Below are 20012 nucleotides of genomic sequence, written 5' to 3'. Positions count from 1 at the left end.
ACAATCATATTAAAACCAAATTGATTAAAACAATAAGACATTGGGAAAAATCTATATGGAATCCAGAATCCCAAAATTATTTTTTAATGTGTAAAAGGCTAAAATTTTTCATGATTGTCAACTGTCATGAGATTTTGGTATTTCCTTTTGAAATCATGTGGAATGTTGGACAAGAATGGCAAAATATTGAGATTTGCTAAGACCCGTAATTCTGTCATGTCATATTCAAGAACTGTTCAGATTTCCTAGTTAGGAACCATTAGTCTAGAGCAGGGGTGTCAAACTGGTGCCCCTTGGGCTGGATATGTCACATACAAGCCACTCTCAAACTAGCTCCGTGAAGGGAAAAAATGTTGCAATATGTCACGTGACAGCAACGTGACACAGCGAGTTTGACACCCGTGATCTAGAGCATTTTTTACTTGCTCCCCTAGTCCTAGCATATTCACCTAAATAGACTCATTAAGATTCTTACACTGATCCTTTAAACTAGAGATTCAAGAGTCATCTTAGGATCCTAAGTATCCAAAGTCCAGATACTGCAAGTTATTGTCATTTCACTGGACAGTCCTTCTGAACCAGCACAGCCAAATTTATCACATTATCTCATTGCTGTCAAAACTAGTCCTATAACAGAAATGCTGTTTTGAATCTCTGACTCCATCTTTCAAATCTCCCTCTGCATCCATCTTTACCTCCACTGCCACTTTCCACCTTACTTTTCCTCTCTATTGCAACTGAGTGAATAAAATCCCTAAATCAACCCACTCTGAAACATAAGTCATAAATGCTTGAAATACCATAATGTGTTTCTTGGTATTGCATGCATATATAAAACCTGAAATTGAATATGTGGGTGATAACGTTGATTTCTTAAGAGTAACCAGCACTTATATAATTGAAGTTGCCATGCATGAGAATTGCTTTAACTATAGCCCACTGAGATAAATTGGCCTTTTTTAAAATTAGAATTTAGTGGATTGGCATTTTTGACACAATGCAACATTAAACTTTAATGTTGAGTATGACTAACTGATACAAGGTACATAAAGATAATTGTTACCTCCTGTAGCTTTATTTGTGCTAAATAAGGCAAAAGTAATTGTTTCCTACAGTAACTCATTTTTGCCTTCTCTCTTTCAATTACCGGTACTGTAATTATACAAAATGCTAAGAATCAACGGACAAAGAAGATTATAATCTCCCATGGTAGAATCATAGTATGGTACTATCTGTTATGTTGTAGAGATATCTTAACAGTTAGGTTCACTTACCAAGATCAAAGATTCTAAACCTCATCTGGTAGGAAAAACTATGACTTGATTTTAAAGATATCAACTGAAAGGATATCAACCTTTCTCCCCGCACCCAAAAGAGCTTTATTTCCCAAAGCATTTTAAGGCTATTCTATTTACCTATCCAAGGGTAAAGTCCTATATTATTGGATGTATTGGTTGACAAGCATTCAGATATCTATCCATGCATGACTTATTTGGATTTTGAATCACCAGCCACCATTTGAATTAGCATTCTTTTTTTAACAGAAGCAATACATAAGATGGAGGATATTTAAAACTTTTGAACTTTGAAATACCACAATGAGAATTCTGTTTAATAAAGATTAAAAACTTTGAGCAGCAACAAGTGGACTTCTCTTCTCTGAAATCTTGGCATTTCTATAATACATTATATTCTACAATATAGTCTATAGAATTAAATAGATTCTATTAAAAGAACAAAGACCACTAATTTAAACCAGTGCTTCTCAAATTTGGCAGCTTTAGGTTTTGTGGACTTCAACTCCCAGAATTCCCTAGCCAGCCATGGAGCCACTGATCTAGAGGCTGAGACTTGTCCTGGTTCTCAGGAATAAAGAAACATGTACCTTCTTACAGGCTAAGAGCTTAACGTAGCAAATCTAGCAGAAAAAGTACATAGGGCCATTGAACTTTATGACTTTACTTGTTTCCTCTTTATGTTATGTTAAAAATTAAAGTTTGGCTGGAAACTTTAGAAGAGCCCTGGGGGCTACATTTTAAAGAAGCCAAGAGCCATTCTAATCTGACTATTAATTAAATGAGACATAATATGTTAGCGTATAAACAAAAAACTACCTCCAATGAACCTGCACTGGTACAAGTTTAACATTTTAGCAGGTGATATGGGAGATTAACCAGGATATGCAAAATGTTAGACAAAAAGAAGAGAAAGTGATTATGAAATTTAGATCACAGGTGGTATCCAGTACCCACCAAATATTTTGAATTAGAACTCTGTTACACCCAACATAGCATGATGATTCCGTTATTCTAAAAGTCATGGAAACATAGAATATGTGGCCTGGAAGAGATCAAGAAGATAATTTAATCCAATATTTTTCAAACTTGGCAACTTTTAGCTGTGTGGATTTCAGTTCTGGGAATTACCCAACCAGCTGATAGTCCAACCCTTTGCTAAGTAGAGGAATCCATGAGAAAGCCATCCAGCCTCAAATAAACACTTTTATCACTGATGGGTTTTTTTCTGATGTCTAACTGAAACCTACTTCTTGGTAATTTAAACTCATTGTTTCTTCAATGATGGTGGTTAATTTTGTCATGCCTTTTATATGTCAGTCCTTCAACAGTCCAAAACCTCTAGAGAGGACTTAGCTGTGGTAGTCTACTGAATTCCTGAAGTTGTATTACATCTGCTGGAGAAAAAAAACACCTGGTAACTTCATAGAAGAGGTGATATGACATGTGTATATTCACATATTCAATTATTACATGATGATAAATTCCAAAATTAACTTCAGCTCTTTATTCACAGAAATCTTTCAACCCTTGCCAAAACTACTACTATAAAGAAACATTTTCTCAGGACTGACTGAAAGTTATTCAAACTCAGGCCAAGGAAGGTGAAAAACTAACAATCTGATTAGTGTATGAGAATAGTTATACACTGCTCAAAAAAATAAAGGGAACACAAGCAGAAGACATCCGAGATCTGAATGAATGAAATAGCCTTATTAAATACTTTGTTCATTACATACAGTAGTTTTGTGTTCCCTTTAGTTATTTGAGCAGTGTATAAACTACTGTATGTAAAGAACAAAGTATTTAATAAGGCTATTTCATTCATTCAGATCTCGGATGTCTTCTGCTTGTGTTCCCTTTATTTTTTTGAGCAGTATATTTCTGGCTTCAGAACAGACTGACTCCATCTTTATATCCTAAAACATTTATTCAGTCTTCCTAAATCTCTTTTTAATACATTATATAGTGTGAATATTATTGTTTTTAAGCTATGTGAGAAAATACATTCCTGACAAGGTTTTCATATTACAAGGAAAGAATTTTGAAAACACTTGTTCTTTCTAGCTGTTAATTGAGGTTTCATAGTAGCTAGTAAATATTTGAGAATTGTACTTTCTGTTAAAACTGTTTATATTAAATATACTATTCTCTTTTGAAACTGACTGCATAAGTCATCACAGGAAGACTGCAATTTTGGAAAACAAGTAAGACATATTTTAAATGTACTAAGTATCACATATAATGTAATGCACAAGGGTATAACTATATATTATATGAAATATGATTTCATATGCATTAGAGAATGAGATGATAGATTTGCTAATACATATCAGATTTGCTCAAAAAGAAAGAAGAGGGAGAGAGAGAGGGAGGGAGGGAGGGAGAAGGAGGGAAATGCCCAAAGCAGTTTTCAAACATAAAATCAAGGAGCTAATGTTATCCTGAGCTTCTTTCTTTCTCGATAATATAAGCAAACTAAAATTTGTTGTCTGAATAACTTCCATTGTTTTGAAATTGCCTACCATTTATGGTATACCACTAATTGATGCATTTCAGAATGGTTTTAACACCCTAGAGCAATTTCCATATTTACCCCAAAGAAAAATGACCTGCCATTTAAGTTAAGTCCTCTCCTCCCAAAAAGAAAGAGTGGGAAGAAAAAAATTATTAAAAAATTGAAACCCAGTTATAAATCAAATAATAAACCCAACCATGCCAAGTTTGCCCACTTGACAATGTAGGATTGCTGGCTCCAACTGCAACTTCTAGAAATTCCTTTTCTTTCAGAAATTACATGCAAAAAAAGCCATTTGTTAAATAAATGATAAATGAGGATGTTTATTTGTTTGAAAATATGAGAAACTAAACAACTAATAAATTCTGAATATGGAGATGAAGCACAAAAGATTTGTAACCGACCGACACATTGTTTGAAATTGTAATGGAAGATGGATTTATGTTTTATGTTTTGTTATATATATATATATATATATATATATATATATATATATATATATATATATATATATATATACAATTATATATATATATATATATATATATATATATATATATATATATATATATATAATTATATAATTATATATATATGCATATTCTTTCTAGCCAGGTTCCACCTATGTAAGCTAGATACAAAAAGCCCAGAAACTTGTGAATGAGATTTCACAGAACTAGGGCTGAAGAACAACTTAGCTTACATAGGTGGAACCTATATATTTCTTTTTCTTTCTTTTTCGTAGGCTTTTATGTGCATATTCTTTCTAGCCAGGTTTTACCTATGTAAGCTATGTTATATAGAATATATATATATTCTAGGGCTGCAGAAAAACCTTGGTTACGTAGGAAAAACCTGGCTAGAGGAATATATATATATTGTATATCTGTATCCATATATATATATATATATATATATATATATATATATATATATATATATATATATATATACAGATTGTATATCTGTATACAATATACAGATTGTATTGTATTGTATATCTGTATATATATATATATATATATATATATATATATATATATATATATATATATATATATAGAATATATATATACAGATTGTATATCTGTATCCATATATAAAGTTAGCAAACTCCAAATATAGCAAATCCAGGTAAAAACCATATTTAAATTGATAACAACTGATTAAAATAAAAGATACCCCATTTATAATATTAATTTCTATGTGCACATGTCAATTATTTTGTTTTTCACAGAGAAATCCTTTGTTTTTCACACATAATAACATTCTTACATAGAAACATACAACTACTCACAATTTCCTCAACCCTGGATGAGGAGAAATTGAAGAGGTAAAGAGAGGATCAGAGGCAGGGTGGTTGCACCTGGGCAGGGGAACAAATTGGATCAAACCTGAATGGAAATAGAACAATGAAAAGAAATAACTGGGCAGAGAAGGAAAGAAAGAGAAAGTAGCCCAACTGAAACAGCACACACACAAAAAGGCTAATTCCAACAGGCAAACAGTCCTTTTCAGTAGTTAGTTGCATCTCTCATCATTACTTTGTTTTCAACTCCACCCACACCCAACCCCCCAGTGAATGTAAGTGAATTCCACCTATCAAAATTAGGTAAATGATGGAAATGAAGACACTGCAAGTTGATGTTTGGAATATATGTTCTATTTCTGTGTGTTTTTCCTTGATCTCTTGTACTCTGCTGTGCTTACATTTAGCTGTATTTTTTAATGTTACTTGTTTTATGTTAGCAATAGTCTATTTTTTGGGTCATAATGAGCTCAGTGGTGGGTTTCAAATTTTTTTACTACCGGTTCTGAGGGTGTGGCTTGGTGGGCGTGGCAGGGGAAGGATACTGTAAAATCTCCATTTCTACCCCACTCCAGGGGAAGGTTACTGCAAAATCCCCATTTCCTCCCGATCAGCGGGGACTCGGGAGGCAGAGAATAGATGGGAGAGGGGCCAGTCAGAATTTTTACTACCGGTTCTCCAAACTACTCAAAATTTCCGCTACCGGTATTTCAGAACTGGTCAGAACCTGCTGAAACCTACCTCTGGCCAAGATGGTTCAGTGGTTAGAATGCATATTGCAGGCTGACACTGCCCACAGCCAGAATTAAATCCTGAGTGATTCAAGGTTGACTCAGCCTTCCATCCTTCTGAAGTCAATAAAATTAATTGTTGGGGGCAATATGCCAACATTTTAAAGCGCTCAGAGACTGCTGTAAAGCATTGTGGAGCGGTATATAAGTGCTATTGCTATATTGCGAAAGGAAGGATTACAGGATTACATTTATGCATCACAAATTCTGTGATCCAGAAAAACCTTTTCAACTATGTTATACCAGCTGTATTCTCAAGACATTGTGCCTGAATGATACACATCACAGAGCACTGATGTTATATTTGACCCTGTTCTTAAAACTGGTAGCATGGTTGATTTTTCCCTGTTCCCAGTTTGGGATAAAGCTCTAAACAAGCAACAGAATAATCTCAGCAAGTGATGTCTATGGAGATTCTCAGTCATCCAGGTCATGACTGATGAAGCTTGAGAAGTGAAATGTCTTCAAGCGAAACGTCTTCAAGAAAGTCCAGTTGCCTTTTGAGAAAGTACCTTTGGGACTCAGCAAGTGATACTCTTAGCAGTCTAACTCTCATTGCTTTGGGGATGGGGAAATCTTTGGGATAAGTTGCTCAGAAGCAAATGTACTTTTATTGCCCACCATTCCCATAGTTCTTGGCTTGGTGGATATGGAACAGCAGAAAGCTGAAAAATACCATGGCCAATAGTATATGCCCACTCTATAGAAGACATTTTAAAATGTGTTTAGTGCAGCACTTTCTCTAAGCGTAGAACCATTGTTTAGTAAGAGAAAGGATGCTTGAATAATCAATCCTTCACTACTTGGGGGGGGGAAATCATTTTTATGGTTATGCTTTTCTTTGTTTCTTTCTTAGCTTCATAATTAGATATTCTAAAAATCTGTTAACACATTAAAAGCTTCTCCTTAACATTTAATCATAAAACAGACACATGTGCATTAGCTGAATTAAGAGGGAAGGCAAATGTCTCATGACAAAGCTATCAGAGATAGTTTCACATAAAAGCATGGAACAAGAACCATTCACACCTGAACCATAAAGTTAAAGAATTTACTTGTATTTACTTGTATTTGACTCTTGAGAGTATCAAGGGCATATTGTTATCATAGTCTAGAAGCAAAGGAAGCTAAGAGGTACCTTAGTCTGTTTATTATTCTTAGAAGAGTTATACCCCACCTTTCATCATCATTATAGTAGCACATAGTAATATCTGTACATACATTTAAATGCATTAAAATGCACTCAAGCCCCCACCGTCCAGAAATCTCAGTCTTCTTTATGATGAAGCAGATTAGAAATAGCTGAATTTTATTCTCTTCTGCAATCTGAAGGGAATTGTGAGTTAGAACAGAGTTACTGTTGATAAGAAGAAAAGCAAGCCAGTCACCTGGGGTTGCTTTTTCTTGAGGCAGACGATAGATGGAGCAATTCTTGAGATAAGAGGCATAGACCAGTGGTGGGTTGCCCATGGTTCATACTGGCTCCACCCACCTACCCCAACGTCATCAGAACACTTCTGCGCATGTGCAGAAGAGCGCATGCGTGGCCCCGTTGCGAACCAGTAGTAAAGTAGGTAGAACCCACCCCTGGCATAGACTCAAATTACTGTACATTTGCCCTATTTAATAGTAGAGACCTGAGAGTGTTTTGCTTCCATTCCATTTTGCATCACTGGGCCGTGGTGGCACAGTGGTTAGAATGTAGTACTGCAGGCTACTTCTGCTGCTTACTGACTGCCTGCAATTTGGCAGTTCGAATCTGATCAGGCTCAAGGTTGACTCATCCTTCCATCCTTCCGAGGTGGGTAAAATGATGACCCAAATTGTTGGGGGCAATATGCTGATTCTGTAAAACTGCTTAGAGAGGGCTGTAAAGCACTGTGTAGCAGTATATAAGTCTAAGTGCTATTGCTATTGCTATTCTGTAATCTCAGAGCAACTCAAAATATTTTCTCAAACTTTGGGGAATAATCACACATTTATTCACTGAAGTACAGACCAAATCACTTCACTCTTGACTCTCAATGTACCTTACCAATTTAGCTTACAAAATTATGCAAGCAAATCCTTTTGATTAAATTCAGAACAATTCTTTTAGTTGAATTTCAAAGGCCAAGCACTCCCATTTATATAGTCCATTGACTGGGTTTCTTTCAGTACACTTCAATTACCATGACTAGATGAAACTCGAGTTTTCTCATGTAATAACCATTCAGTGTTAAATCCTATTTATTTCCTATTTGAAAACTGGAATGTGTGGAGAATGATTTAATTATGCCCAAGAACCAAAATGTTTTCTTTGTTCCCTTTTATGGGAGGAACCTCTATCACAGGTTGATAGAGTAAGAGCAGAAGGTTAGTAATACCTATCGTTTATGCTAAGGATCCCAGTCTGGCCAATTTGCTTTTAAATAGCTATTATTTCTAATTATTCGAATGGTGTGGCTAATTTGAACCTGAGACAAAGGTATAAACAGTATTTAAAGCATTTAAAGTTGTTTTTGTTGGAAATAATTATAATTAGCTGGAAAGCCTGCTCTTGTACAAACACCTGAACTTATTCAAGAGGCAGGTTTCATATTCTTATGAATTTTTCAGATTTATCTTCTTATTTCTGCTCCCAACATTTTACAAAATTCTTGTATCTGTTTATATTAAAATCTCTAATAAAAAGATACTACTCCTGAAATGCCATCTAATTCTGCTAAGACAAAAGGTTAACTATTACAATAAGTAGAAAATAAAGCAATTGAAATTCCCAAGTGCCTGTCTGGATTTTAATCTTGCTTGGAATCAGAAGCATCTTAATAATTTAAGTTAAAGTGCTCAATTATTAACCCAAATCTTCTATTCGCTACATATATTCCTAACATATGTCATTCACATGTGACACTTACATTTTTTAAAAAACTGAATGGGTGATGTAGGTTTGTTGGAAGCATCATTGTACATTGGAAGGCAGCCATTTCTTTACAAGCTCTTCTCATGTGACTTTTGTCTTTATCTGATTTTGTTTTAACTTGGGACAAAAGAATGAACAGAAATCTTAAAATCTACTTGATTGCCACCAGAACATTGTTTTATGAAAAGTGGCTGAAGCATGCACTGCTAAACCACATGAAAAACAGAAAGGAGAAGTTAATGAGCTCTTGTATTAGCTGCTTAGATAAAATCACAATCCATCCTTCCACAATTTGGCACTGGGGTAAGAGCTTAATGAACCAGATCTGTATGTGGAAGAAGTGGTGGAATTTTTCAAGCCACTTCTTTGCTTGCAACATTTCTAATAAGGAAAACATTTCAGCTCTTCATGAATCAGTAGTTACATGCAGAGGTCATTGTCCAAGAAAGCCATGTAGGACTCAAAGTAAGAAGGCCAGTAAAATCGTTGGCTTAGAGTGGGATGGCTGTGTTAAAGGCAAATTCCATTAAAGGAATCATTAGGATTGTGATTGAAAACTGGCAATATTACAACATGCTTTTTTTTCATTTCCATATTGTGACTTTTTTTTCTTTTTTCATGCTGAATTAATTTTGATGGGGCCTTTGATGGGTTGCCCTTTTATTGTTTCTAGTGCCCCAGTGATTGCTTTGTTTCAGAAAAGTATGGCATAATAAAATGACAGGCACATAGAAAATATAAATAAAGTGAATTATCTTTAAAAAATGTTAAATCATATCATTTCCTAATGGATATTAAAAAATAACTTTTTTATAACTATCTATTACTCATTGTGTTGATTACATGTTGTCCTCAACTTCTGACCACAATTGCAGCCAAAATTTATGTTAAGTGAGAAATTTGTTAAGTGAGTTTTGCCCCATTTTATAACTTTTCTTGCCACAATTGTTAAGTGAATCACTGCAGTTGTTAAATTAGTAACATAGTTGTTAAGTGAATCTGGTTTCCCCACTGACTTTGCTTGTTAGAAGATTCAGTTTTTAGTTTGTTAAAAAATAAATCCCCAGACACTGTAGGTGAGTCTTGAAACAAAGAGTACAGTTTAAGTACTTAAATTCATCTTACTTTTCATTAGAGCTTTTATCTAAAAAAAATATGTAAATTTTCACTTTCTTTTGGAATCCATAATTTCAAAAGATTTGTCATTGGTAGTGTACCAGAGGTGGATTTCAGCAGGTTCTGACCAATTCTGGAGAACCGGTAATGGAAATTTTGAGTAGTTCGGAGAACGAGTAGTAAAAATTCTGACTGGCCCCTCCCCCATATATTCTCTGCCTCCCAATTTCCAGCTGATCGGGAGGAAATGGGGATTTTGCAGTAACCTTCCCCTGGAGTGGGGTAGGAATGGAGATTTTACAGTATCCTTCCCCTACCACGCCCACCAAGCCATGCCCACCAAGCTATGGCACACCTACCAAGCCACACTCTCAGAACCGGTAGTAAAAAATTTTTTGAAAGCCACCACTGTAGTGTACCATGGAGTGCTGTTCAAAATATTACCTTTACACAGATCTTACCAAGCGGAAAGGATTTGGCTGATGTTATGCATTTATGTAAACTTTTGTAAAATGAAAATATAATTGTAATTATTATAAATGAAAATGTAGTTATCATTAATTATTTTAATTAAAACAATTGATTAAAGGTTGGAATGGAAAGAGTGAAGAAGAGTTGAATGTAGCTTCCTATTTTCTTCTAACCAGGTTTTTCATCCTATATTCTCCCTTTTTTTAAAATTAAGGATATGTGTGCCTGGTGGAATATATGTCTTCTAGCAATTTGCTTATAAGAGTTAACATCCAATTAAAACTTTATGAATAGAAGCTTCCTTCTGTAGTATTTGGCACACTGGAACCAAATAATTTCATAAATAGTTTTTTTTTAATGTTCATAATTCTTCAAAGGCTTTTCTGTATGTACTATACAGTAGATAATGGTAAAAATGACAAAACATACTATTTATATTTTATATGTGAATATGTACAGTATATATTGATATACATTTATACATTATTGATCCTATCTATCCCTAGAATGATATTCCTTAAGAGACTGACTTATTTAAGGAAGACAGCTAAATACTTAAATAAATAAATACAAAGTTATTTCAAAATAACTTGGTAGTACAGTGGTCTGAAGCACCCTGTTATTAAGAACAGCTGCCTGCAATTACTGCAGGTTCGAATCTCGCCAAGGCTCAAGGTTGACTCAGCCTTCCATCCTTTCTAAGGTAGGTGAAATGAGGACCCAGATTGTGGGGGCAATAAGCTGACTTTGTATAAATATACAAAAGAATGAAGGCTATTGCTTAGTGCATTGTAAGCCGCCCTGAGTCTCCGGAGAAGGGAGGCATATAAATAAATAAAAAATAAATAAAAAAAAATAGGGGGTGTGGAACCCTTAATGGAGCTGTTATACTGTAATTATATATGTATTATATTACATTTGTAATTCATGATACACCAAACTTTTCTACTCCAGTTGTCATCTTGCTTATTTTTCCAGCATGTTTGTTTGTAATCCAATTCTAGCAATGTGATAATTTCCTAATGTCTTGAAAATTTCCTCTTTTTTTGCTGCAAATTGATTCAAAAATAATTTCCTTGGAGGAAAAAAATATACCAAGTTTAGGAATCAACAGAGCATTCTTTAAAAAAACATGTTGACCTGCAACAGTCTTTTCTTCTTATTAAAGAAAATCAAATGAACTTTTTGAACTTTATATTTTCAAGAAGGAAAAGGTTCATTAAAATAAAATTAATATTTTGTCTAGAATCATTCTGGAAGGTGCATTGACACTTTTAAATGCCAAGTTAGCTCTTATGTCTCAGTTTGATTCCTAATGGTGTTAATAGAAAAGGCAATCCTTTCAGGAGAATATGGACTGGGGAACTTCTAACAGAAGGGTTGCAAATAAAATTGTGTTGCTGTATCATAATGACATCATGAGGAAATGCTAAGGAAGAAATAGGAATCACAGCTTCAACGTAGCCATATCCACTTTTCATCTTTCTGGTGATCAAATATTACATAGAATGGGGTCTTTCAAAACATATATTTGTTCAAATTTAGCAAATTTGCACTTCCCAATTCCTGACATTTTTCCTATTCATATTTTAGTAGGTTAAAGCTCTGAGCAAAAGTGCTTGCAAAAAGAGAATATGCTGGGAATATTCAATGAAGTTTTGAAGTGGTGGTTAGTTTCTGTCTTTTAACCAAAAGATATGCTGCAGACTAGCACTTGGTAGAATAGTTATGAAGAAGGCCTTGGAAAAGATAGTCAGTTGCCATAATGTGTTTACACCTGCAAATATCAAAATGGTGCAGGGCAGTGGTGGGTTGCCCCCGGTTCGCACCGGTTCTATAGAACCGGTAGTAAAACTGGCGGGAGGCTCCACCCATTGACCCTGACGTTATCAAAACGTTTCTGTGCATGCGCTGAAGAGCGCACGTGCAAAGTGAGTGCGTGTGCGGGGCCCTATTGCAAACCAGTAGTAAAGGTAAGTAGAACCCACCCCTGGTGCACGCAACAATTTCTTTGTCTGTCATCCTACTTGGTCTACTTCTCAGGAAGGTCAAAACTACTTTTATTGAAATTGGCTATAGTAACAGTATCTTGCAAGTCTGATAGTGCTGTATCTGCTCTTATAATTCAATGAAGTGGCATTTTGTTAAGCTGTTCTGAATGTTATCTTGTTCTGGATTTTAAAAAAGTTCAGCTCCTTTTGATTAGGAAATACATCCTTATATCTCCATCAAGTTCATCCTTATTACTCTTTACCCTCTGATAGTCTATGGCAATGAAAGTTGGACTTTGAAAAAGCATGATAGAAAGAATATTGAAGGTGCTGAATATTGGTGTTGGAGAAATTGCATCCCCATGGTGTTCTAGTTTTACTGACCCTCTTTTTGTGCCTCGCCCAATGTTTTCCAATTTACTTACAGATTAACAGAGTTGGAAGGGACCTTGTAGGTCATCCAATCCAACCCCCTCCCAAGCAGGAGACCCTACACCATTTCTGACAAATGGCAGTCCAATCTCTTCTTGAAAGTCTCAAGTGATGAAGTTCCCACAACTTCTGAAGGCAGGCTGTTCTATTGGTTGATTGTTCTCACTGTTAGAAAATTTCTCCTTATTTCCAGGTTGAATCTCTCCTTGTTCAGTTTCCATCCATTATTCCTTGTCTGGCCTACAGGTGCTTTGGAAAACAGCTTGACCCCTTCCTCCCTGTGGCAGCCCCTCAAATATTGGAAGACTGCTATCATGTCTCCCCTGGTCCTTCTCTTCACTAGACTAGCCATGTCCAGTTCCTGTAACCTTTCTTCATGTTTTTAGTCTCCAGTCCCCTAATCATCCTGATTGCTCTTCTTTGCACTTTTTCTAGAGTCTCAACATCTTTTTTATAGTGTGGTGACCAAAACTGGATGCAGTACTCTAGGTCTGGTCTTACTAAGGCTTTATAGAGTGGTATTAGTACCTCACTTGATCTTGATTGTATCCCTCTGTTAATGCAATTTAGGATTGCATTGGCTTTTTTGGCTGCCTCTGCACACTGCTGGCTCATATTTAACTGGTTGTTCACTAAGACTCCAAGATCCCTCTCACAGTTACTGCTATTAACCCTGGTTTCATCCAGTCTATATGTGTATATTTGGTTTTTCTTGCCTAAGTGTAATATTTTACTTTTCTCTACATTAAATTTCATTTTGTTAGATAGGGCCCAGTGTTCAAGTCTGTCAAGATCCATCTGGATCTTGAGCCTATCTTCTAGGGTGTTAGCTATTCCTGCCAGCTTAGTATCATCTGCAAATTTGGTAAGTTCCCCTTCTATTATCTCATCTAAGTCATTTATGAAGATATTGAAGAGTACTGGGCCTAAGATGGAATCTTGTGGTACCCCACCGCTTATTTCCCTCCATGTAGACTTAGACTCATTAAGGACTACTTGTTGAATATGGTTTATCAGCCAGTTATGAATCCATCTGGTGGTGATGCTATCTATCCCACTTTTTTCTAGCTTACTAAGAAGTAGATTGTGGTCTACTTTGTTGAATGCCTTGCTGAAGTCTAAATATATTATGTCCACAGTATTTTGCTGGTCTACTAATTTGCTTAGTCACTGTGTTGAAGAATGAAATAAGATTGGTTTGGCATGATCTGTTTTTAACAAACCTGTGCTGACTACTTCTTTATTATTCTTGGTAAACCACTTAGTTTAACCAAATAAAGTCTCTAAATCTTGCTACCTATCATTACAGATGTCTCTGACCATGCCTTCATCTACTGCATCAGTGTAACCAAATGTTGAATATTAACTTGTGTATTGTATGGGACTTATTTAATTTGGTCTTGCCTGTTTTACCCAGAGCAACTAATGCAGAATTGGGTTGAAATTGCACCCTACCTGTTTAAATGGACTAGTGCAAACTATTATATCTGTGGGGAGCAGATGAACAATGGTTTTTATACACCAGTTTATTAATTTATCCAGATCATTAAAACTGTAATGTCATCTCAAGAAATATCCAGTAACTGATCATTAAAGACAAAAATCATCCGATTTTTATTATGTCCTAAGATGACTCCCTGGCCATGTAGGCTTATATAGAAGGATTTAAATGATTAGTCAAATTAGAATTATATTAATAATTTTATATTTAAATGATGAAACTTTAGCAGAAATCTGCTGTCCAATGAATAATATCTACAAAAGCTTTGCTGACCCTACATGAATAATTAACTATAAGTGTTTCTTTTTTGCAATTTGTTTTCCTTTAGTAGAAAAATTGGCTGCTTTTTCATTTTATAGACCAAACTCAAGAGTTAAGAATCCAGCCAAATATCATGGGCTATGACTATAGCGTTAGAGGCAGGGGTGAAATGCTACTGGCTCACACCGGTTCGGGCAAACTGGTAGTAATAAAGGCTATCTGTTCAGGCGAACCAGTAGTAAAAAAATGCTACTGGTTCGTCTGAACTGGTATTTCCGACAATCAGCTGTGCCACGCAATTTATATTCACCAGAAAGCAGGAAATCCTGCTTTCTAGCGAATCTAAATCGTGAGGCACAGCTGTTTCCCCCCTCGCTATTCTACTTACCTTCTTAAGCCTCCTTTTTCAGTGCTGTGCAGTAGCGCCTGTAGTGTGCATGCACACGAAGGACTTGTTTGGCATGCACTGCACATGTGCACACTGCACATGTGCATGCACATAGCACGTGTTTGGCATGCACCGCACATATGCATGCAGCGAACCAGCGGCAGACCTTGGAGGATTTCACCACTGGTTAGACACTATTTGAGTTATGCCAGCCAACCATCATGCATTTCAGTTCATTAAGCTTCAGTCTTCAGTGTGTATAAGGGGAGGGGGGGAAATCTTGGAAGCCAACACAGGGGTGCCAAATAGAAGTCATGTCTAAAAGAATTTGTGCTCTGACATTTCATCTGAACACTCAACTTGCAAGCAGTTATCAATGCTTCTGGCTTCAAGACCTGAAAAGGTGTTTGCTTTTGCTAGTGAGGTCTTTTCACAGTTGTTTTCCTTCTGTCATTTTCATCATTCTCACTTAAAGACCAATCTTTTCTATGTGGGTGTGCTTCATATGCTAACATTCCGGTAAACTGTTTCTCTCATTGCATTCAGAATTTATTTCTCAAGTAAAAGTTACTAGTGGTCAAAGAATAATTATCAAAGACAAAGATACTACAGTAGTTACAAACTCCTATCTTTTTTTCTCTCTTTACCCTCATTTCCTTGGAAATTTTCATGTATGAAAAAAGCATTTGGGACTTATTCCATAATGTATAAAACAGATGAGTAGTCACATTCACTTCCATGGCCTTGCTCCAAGGAAAGTGTTTTGAAGGCTGTGATTGTGGTGTGAAATATGATATCATACCATAAAAAAAGAAAAAAAGAAAAAGAAAATCCAGACACCAGAAAGGAAAGACAAAACAACCACACATTCTCTTACAATCATTTATACAGATCTTGGGTTGAAGGAGGGAATTCTTTTTATAGTGGTTACCATCAACTCAGCTTTACTTCCAAGTCAATAAAAGTGTGATTGAAGCTGACTTTGCAATGAGAATCCACAAAGTCGAAAGGGAGGTGGGGGGGAGGAAGTGGTTTTAAATCTTGCAAAGAGTTCATTTTATGCATAACTCAGCGCATATGAGATTGTGGTTTATCTGTGCTATGTAATTATTAGGAAGGTCTTTGAAGATTTTTTTAAAAAGTATGTATGTGTGTCTTCATGTATGCAATTATATATTAGTATGTGTTGGTTTGGCATTAAAAGAATGACACAGAGGACTGTGCAAGAGTCTGTTCTCATGGTATTTTGGAGCTCGTAGGGGGAAGAGACATTTGTAAACATCTAAAGAACATCTGATCTTACAGCTTTTCCAGCCCAGTTTCCAAGCCAAATTGGTCTGGTAAAAGATACTAACTTTGGGATGATAGTTATGGTTGTATAATATACAGATATATTTGCCAAAGCTTAACAATTTTGACATCTGTTTGAAGAGTTAATAAGAGCTCAGCAAGAGTTTCACTCAATCATTTGCTTAGCTTTCAAAGGTGGTTCCACATAGCCAGGTTTTGAAATGTTGAGGCCTGTGAACAGTGTTAGTAAAGCACTCAATTTCTTCACTTCTCCAAAATGCAAATAATGCTCCTTTGAACACGTACCATTCCAAATCCATTCTTGTTTGGCAAGTTAGTGATTGGGTTCGCACACCAAGCTTGTGGTTTGTTTGGGTTTTGGCTTGTTGTGCTATAAGAACCTAACCATTGTGGTTTGTTAACCATAATTGATGGCTTAGCAGCATCCAAGAATTAATAACCAAAGCATTGGCAACACAAAGTAGTCTGGGAGTACAGCAAGGTTAGAAACTGATAGCAAGACATTATTTCCAATATTGGTGGTGTAGAATTTAGAGCTAAAGAACTCTGTAGCCACAAAGATTCCACAAATTCACTAGCTGCCAGCATTAATTACAACATAAAAATTACCCCTGAGCAGCAGTTCTATTTCCAAGGAAGCCCTCTGTCCCAAGAAAATCGGTTTCTCTAGTGTTCACTGGTCTATTTGACTTTCCCTGAGACTTTGCCTTGGCCCTGCTTGGGACTGGGTCTAATTTTAAGTTTCCTGAGCCTTCACATACTTTGTAGTATATCCTAATGAGAAGTTCTCCAGAAGAGCATAATTTATGGAGGAAAACAAATAGGCATATGCATTGTTAGCCAATCTCTACATGGCATCTTTCATGCTTGAGTGTGGTTAGGACAGGTCTGCAAAATTTATGACTTAGCAAGCTGATTGCAGCCCAATAACCATGTACTGTGGTTCTCCAGGAGATCAACAATCTTCCTTTTATTTCTGCCAGCTGGAACAGCAAAAGAAGGAAAGCAGTCAAAGACTTGGCTGACTGGTGCATGTGACTGGTAAATCTATACTCAGCTTCATCAGTCACATGTCAGACAGAACTTTTTAAAGACGCTAAAAGAATATTTACAGTTTGCTCCGTTTTATTTAATCATGGATTTTTTGTAAGGTACAGTTCCAGACACAAGGCCTCTAAGCATTCTGATGGAATAGCCAATCGTCCTTTGCTTAATAATATTTGTATCAATGTGCACACCTTGCTTCTAGGTTTCTTTTACTTTGATTATCATTCCTCTTTTGGGCATCTTCATGTGGTTGAACAAGGTAATCAAGCTAGCTAGATTTTCCTTTGTGCGATGTATAATTCAGAGGCTATTTCAATCATTTTTTTCAGTTTTATCCTGTAAAAAGTGTCTCCAAACTGGCAAGATCTAAATGGATTGGGGCACAACTCCCATAAATAGACTTATCTGATCTGGAGATTCTGGAGTAGTATTCCACTATATGTGAAGAGCATCAGACTGAAGAAGACTTATCTATTTGCACATGAACTTAGCTGAACTGCCTGTGCTCTGGACTCCGGAATACTTTTCTTAAGCACATGCTTTCGATACTCTTAAAGGCTTCACATTTCAAATGAAAACATTTGGTCACATTGATTAACTGTGAGGTCCAAGTTAAGAACATCAAGTATAAAGGGCCTTTTAAAAATGTGAAAGTGTATCCTTGTGTGGGTCTGTTCTTGATAGAGTCCAGATGGAAATGTGACTCTTAAGGTCAGGTTAGTTGTGACCTAGGCTTGTCTTTTGAAAGACCCATTTCCAACCATCAACACCATACATCTCACACTAGACGGCCATCACCCCAAAGAAAGAGTTGAATTCTCAATCTCTCTCTCTAGGAAATAACATTGAAGATATACTTCCTTGCTATGTTTTTCTCTGAGACTCAAAATGGTAGTGGTTTTCATGAGCTCCATTCCCTTTGCAGGAAATGGACTCTCCTTTTTCATTTTAAGTGCTCCCATTCCTACTATTTATTGATTGATTTTTGTTTTACTTGACTTGACAGGAGGAGGCTGTCAGACTTGCACTGCCTAGAAAGGGCTGTAGACACTTGCTTGTACTTGTCACTTGTCAGGAAGAAAGAAAAAGAGAGAGAGACTATATTTAGTTTTAATAAGAACAAATGGCCCTCAACTAGCTGTTGTCTACTTCAGATAAAATACACATTCATACACACATTCATAACTTAGACCCTACATCAGGTATTTTGTGAACGAATATTACATCTTGAGTGCTACAGGGTGCATTCCCAAAATTATTAAGCAAGCAAATACATTCTCAAAGCAAAGCACCAGGATGGAGCTTGTCCTGTTCTCTAAGGCAGCATAAAGTTTTATTTTCAAAGGCTTGGCAGAAGTGAATGTGAACCATGCACAGCCCCTTTTATGTGAGGCCCAGTCTTGCCCAGTTAGCTGGGAAGAGTTTGAACTTGATTACCTTGGTGAAATGAACAGGTCTTTGGATTTTAGAGTTTGGCCACCTGTGGGTTAGATCCCTGCATCTCCAGGCTGATTAACATCTCTTGGGAGAAAACATGCAGTTGGTCCATGAAGACTTCTGGGGGAGGGGAGGGGGGTTGCCTGCCTTAAAAGAGGTAATTGTCCACATCTATCAAGTCCTTCAAGGTAATCCAAACAGGAAGCCAAATCATGAGTGCTAATGCTACCTTTATTCAGTGACAGAATCTTGCAAGTCAGAAAGGGCTTCCTCCCTCCCCTCCCTTCACTTCCCAGAGAACTATGGAGGGTCCCTTCTGAGATGCTTTCTCCATACCTATTTCTCATTTGGACTTGGATTTCATTTTATCAGACTATTGTCTAGTCCATAGCTCTTCCTCCTGTCTCCCAAGGTTATTCTCAGAGTGCAAAAGAGCATGTGCTCAACAAGCCCTGGAAGGACCCAACAGATTTGGACAATTTTTATCTAGTTTCAAGACTTCCCTTTTTAAGGAAGATTGTTGAGAAGGTTGCTGACTTACAGCTTTACAGAGTCCTGAAAGAAGCTCTCTGGAGCTTCTGTTAGTCAGGATTTAGGCCTGGTCATAGTACTAAAACAGCATATGTCACTCTTGTTGTTGACCTTTGGTAGATTTGGGATTGGGGTAGTATATCCATCCAGTCCCTCCTTAATCTCTCCACAGCATTTAATACCGTAGAACACAGGTGTCAAACTCACCATGTCATGTTGCCATCATGTGATTCACCATGTTTTTTCCCTTTTTGGAGCTGGGGTGGGTGTGGCCTGCACGTGAAGCATCCAGCTGCCAGTTTGATACCCCTGCCTTAGAACATTCTGGAATAGCTCAGGCGATTGGGATGCACTATGCTGTGGTTGCTTTTTCTATAGATCCAAGACCAGTTGATGTTGTGGATTAGATCCTGGCAAGACTGAGTATCTGTGGGTTCTAAAGCCCCCTGGATCTGGATATTTTTCATCTTTAACTGTGCTTGCACTTTCCCAATCAGAGTCTCCGTGGTCATGTGGCCGGCATGACTAAATGCCAAAGGCGCACGGAATGCTGTTACCTTCCCACCAAAGGTGGCCCCTATTTTTCTGCTTGCATTTTTATGTGCTTTTGAACTGCTAGGTTGGCAGAAGCTGGGACAAGTAACAGGAACTCACCCCATTATGCGGCACTAGGAATTTGAACCGCTGAACTTCCGACCTTTCGATTGACAA

The 20012-nt window shown here is 36.6% G+C and overlaps 1 long non-coding RNA gene across 1 annotated transcript in view; it reads right to left on the bottom strand.

Moving 5' to 3' along the window:
• Positions 1 to 5208, bottom strand: part of LOC148116918 (uncharacterized) — a 67567-nt gene extending 62359 nt beyond the window's left edge. The window contains exon 1 of the long non-coding RNA XR_015731546.1: positions 5111 to 5208. This is a non-coding gene — a long non-coding RNA (uncharacterized LOC148116918). The remainder of the gene's footprint in view (positions 1 to 5110) is intronic.
• Between the last annotated feature and the right edge of the window lie 14804 nt (positions 5209 to 20012).

The sequence above is a fragment of the Pantherophis guttatus genome, chromosome 1 (assembly GCF_059756535.1).
Source record: "Pantherophis guttatus breed Tessera chromosome 1, ASM5975653v1, whole genome shotgun sequence".
NCBI classification, from domain to species: domain Eukaryota; kingdom Metazoa; phylum Chordata; class Lepidosauria; order Squamata; family Colubridae; genus Pantherophis; species Pantherophis guttatus.
Note: the sequence above shows the minus strand (reverse complement) of the source record. Positions and strands in the feature narration are given on the sequence as shown.